Below are 4,697 nucleotides of genomic sequence, written 5' to 3'. Positions count from 1 at the left end.
CCACAACCTGGGTAACTTATAATCAACGAAAACTTATTTCTCACTGTTCTGTAGATGGAAGCCTAAGATTAGGGTGCCAACACGGTCCAGTGAAGGTCCTCTTCTGGGTCACAGATTTTTGTTTGTGTCCTTACATGGAAGAATAGACAAGGGAGCTCTCTCTTGAGTCTCTTTTATAAGTGTCCTAAGTCCTAATCCCAGAGCCCTCATGATATGATCGCCTCACCAAATCCTCACTTTTTAATACCATTGCCCTTGGGGGTTAGTTTTCACCATGTGAATTTTGAAGGGACACACTCAGACCTTAATAGCCTGGTGTTATCTGGCTGAAGCCTCTATTCCATTTCCTCTCATCACAACTCCTTATTATATGCATTCAAACCAGTCTCCTTTCAGCTTTACAATTTTGCCAAGTTTTCCCTACCTCCGAGCCTTTGTAATTGCTGTTCTGTCTACCTAAAATATTTTTCAACTTTTCACCGCATGCCTGGAACCTTTTCATTCTTCATGAATCAGCTTCAGTGTTAACCTCCTCAGAAAAGAATTTCTTTCACAATCTTGTCTAATTTAGTATGGTCTATTCCCCAGCCAATTACTTTCTGATATATCATATAGATCATGATATTTATTATAATTGATAATCATAGTGTCTATTTGATTAATTTGGGCTTCCCTTGTGGCTCAGCTGGTAAAGAATCCTCCTGCAATGGAGGAGACTTGGGTTCGATCCCTGGGTTGGGAAGATCCCCTGGAGGAGGGATTAATTTGATTATTTATTTTTCTTCCTCTAATCAGTGCTCTCCATGAAGAAAAAAATCTGTCATTCTTATGCACCACTAAATCTCTAATTCTGTGAATAGTGTCTGGCATATAGTAAGAGTCCTTATCCCACTGTTCCATTAAGAAATTAAGTGAAAGAGAAAAAATATACTCTCCTCAAATTGCATTGTTCAGAAATATTATATAAGGAGAACAAAAAATACTTATGCTAAAATGAACAACTTGAATAAGTACAATTTCTCAGTGTTTTTTCTTGTGTTTTCCAACAGCATGTATTTTTGTTAATAGTTTCAGATGCTCATTTTGTACAAATAAGGTATTAAAAGAGAATGGTTGAATAAAAAGAATTTCAAAATAAAACATAAGCATGTCTCTTATTTAAACAAGTTTTATAAATATGTTCAAATTACCCATTTAAAAATGGAGATAATATAGGCATTGTAACCTGGGAACATTATTTAAAACTCAAGACTTAGCAAATGAATGCTATTTCTAAAAATAAAATACACCTTTTTTTCACATATTATGTACTCACATATTGTGTATTCCACACATTTAAAAGGACTATTTAATGTTGTTTATCATCTGGAAAACTAAAGCATAATAGCTGCATCTCTCTATGTCTGCATTCATGGTGATTGTGCCCTTTTCTTCTAAAGGAAATTTAAGATATTAATCAGTTTATCTCTTGTCTCTTGAAAAACTTTCCACTGAGGCATTTTTAAAATCTTGGTTTCCAAGGAGAAAAAATATGAAACTGCAACTTAGTGACTACTAATTCATTTAATCTATAAATCAGAAGGAACAGAAAAATAATACATATCATTTCTAGAGCTTACAACTTCCATAAATAAAAATTTCATTTTCTGGTACTGACAACCTGAGTTTCTATTATGCTAGTGAGTCCTCATCATGTCACTTGCTCTTTATGACTAAATATTAAAGCCCACATACTTGATAGATCTGCAGTGATCCTCTCTTCCACTCAGCTTCTGAAATGAAATAAGAGTTCAATAAAATGCTGCACTACAAGACTTTTGTTCAGATACATACAGTATATCTTTTGATATGTACAGCATATTCATTTCTTCCAAATGTTTTATCGACCGTGGTGCTTGAGAGTGATGGAAAACAAAGAGTAGAAGCTGAAGTCCTGATATATTTACAGAAGTATTCAGAAAATATAAAGTTTATTGGATACCATTATCAAGAATAGCATTTAATCTGATTGAATTTTTTGTTTTGTATTGTCAGAGCTAGGGTAGAACTGATTAGGGTATGAAAACATTCAGGTGCTTTTCGCTAAGAGACATAATTAAATTTCAAGAGATTTAAGCTTGGGATTTAATTCCATGCAGTCTCTTTACTGAAGCTTGAACTTGGATCTCATCCAGGTTTTTCCCTGTCTCATTTTAAATCATCATTACATACTTCAGTAGCAGCCATGCAAATGAACATATTCCTATATGTTCAGGGCATTCAAGAAAGTCTATGAAGTTGAAATAAAATGGCATAGAATTTTCTTTTTCGTATATTTATTTTTGCTAAAACTTCCTGTGCATTGCACAAGAAAGGAAAGTGCTGAATTTATTTCTAAACAACATGTTTTGGTATTGTAGTGAGTATGTATTTGTAATGTAGTGAAACAGAAAATAGGGACTAATTTCAAGTGAAAGAAACTTGTTATGGCAATGGTGGCTGTAATGCCAGGACTCCTTTTGTTACAGAAGACAAACTCAACAAACTTAGGCATGAAAGAGAACTTACTAGTGCATTTAACTTGATAATTGAGAATGTGGCTGACCAGATGAGCTTAGATCCAGGGACCCAAACAAGGTTGTCTTTCTCTCCCTTCATCTCTTTATTTAGTTTCTCTTGGCCATTGGTCTCTTTCTTTCATACTGCAGACAAGAATTCATGATATGGTGGGGAAACTGGCTACTTGGAGACATCTAGTCATAGTCTACTTCAAGGATCAAAAAAGAAAAGCTTTGTTCCCTTCAAGTTATTCATTCCAAAACTCTCTATCACATACTTAAGTGTCAGATTTCTCTTGAAATTTACTTTCTACAAAGTAGACAGAAAATAAGTAGAAAAAACAAAGATAACCAAATCTCCTGTCTTATTCTTCTGGAAGTATACCTTTCAGCTACCACCAGATGATCTTTGAGAATCTTTCCATCAGAAGGTATTATTTGTCTTTTATTACATCTCTGTTACACACCCTAAACCATTGACGCCATTGAAGAAAAAGGGGGACCAGGTGCCAAAATTCTGGATAGCTTCTAAAATCTGAAAAAGGCAAAAAATCTCTCCTAGAGTTTCCAGTAGTCTTTTTTTTTTCTTTTTTTTTTGCACTTTGACAGCTTAGTAAAGCCCACTGAAGACTTCTCTCATCTACAGAACTGTACATTAATAAATGTTGTTTTGTTTTAAGCCAGTAAGTTTGCAATAATTTGGCATGACCAACCTAGATAGCATATTGAAGAGTAGAGACATTACTTTGCCAGCAAAGGTCCATCTAGTCAAGGCTATGGTTTTTCCACTGGTCATGTATGCATGTGACAGTTGGACTGTGAAGAAAGCTGAGCACAGAAGAATTGATGCTTTTGAACTGTGGTGTTGGAGAAGACTCTTGAGAGCCCCTTGGACTGCAAGGAGATCCAACCAGTCCATTCTGAAGGAGATCAGCCCTGGGATTTCTTTGGAAGGAATGATGCTAAAGCTGAAACTCCAGTACATTGGCCATCTTATGTGAAGAGTTGACTCATTGGAAAAGACTTTGATGCTGGGAGGGATTGGGGGCAGGAGGAGAAGGGGATGACAGAGGATGAGATGGGTGGATGGCATCACTGACTCGATGGACGTGAGTCGGAGTGAACTCTGGGTGTTGGTGATGGATAGGGAGGCCAGGCGTGCTGCGATTCATGGGGTCGCAAAGAGGCGGACACGACTGAGCGACTGAACTGAACTGAGCTGATACCCTCTCTTTGCTACCGTTGCAGGAAGTCTGTTTCGCCATTATTTCATGCCTTCTCCTTCGTTCTCATGCCTTCCCCTTCGTTCTCATGCCTTCCTTCCACTCTTTATTTCTCTCATGGAATTGTTTCCTCACCATGGTGAATTAGGCACTATAATTCTCCCCTGCCCTTTCCTACACTGAATTTGCATGATCATGCTACTAAGTCGCGTCAGTTGTGTCCGATTCTGTGCGACCCCAGAGACGGCAGCCCACCAGGCTCTCCCATCCCTGGGATTCTCTAGGCAAGAACACTGGAGTGGGTTGCCATTTCCTTCTCCAATGCATGAAAATGAAAAGTGAAAGTGAAGTCACTCAGTCATGTCCGACTCTCAGCGATCCCATGGACTGTAGCCTACCAAGTTCCTCCATCCATGGGATTCTCTAGGCAAGAGTACTGGAGTGGGGTGCCATTGCCTTCTCCGTGCATGATCATAAGGGAAAGTAATTCTTACCAACCCTAGGCATGTCATCTAGAGATTGATGCTGAACACTAGTTCTTTTAAAATGGTTTATTTTCTTTTCCTGCTTTCATTTTTATACTTCTCTGGTGTGAGAGCCTTCTGTGTCCTTACGACCTAGGAAAAAAGCCTGTTCTTGATTTTGCTAATATTATTCATTCAGGAAATCATTATTAAGCAACCACCATGTGTAGGGTATAATATTATATATTGCTATACATAGATGTATAAGAAATAATTTCTAGATTATAGAACTGTTGAAGAGCAAGTTTCTGCTATTTATCAACCTAACTGACAGGTTCTAATAAACAGAGGGACTCCCTGGAGGATTAGTGGTGGAGAATCCTCCTGCCAATGCAGGAGATGCAGGTGAACAGGGGAGCCTGGTGGGCGCAGTCTGTGGGGTCGCAAAAGAGTCAGACACGACTTGGCAACTA

Source organism: Capra hircus, chromosome 1 (assembly GCF_001704415.2).
Source record: "Capra hircus breed San Clemente chromosome 1, ASM170441v1, whole genome shotgun sequence".
Taxonomy (NCBI): domain Eukaryota; kingdom Metazoa; phylum Chordata; class Mammalia; order Artiodactyla; family Bovidae; genus Capra; species Capra hircus.
The sequence above is the reverse complement of the archived record's forward strand: the minus strand, read 5'-3'. Positions refer to the sequence as shown.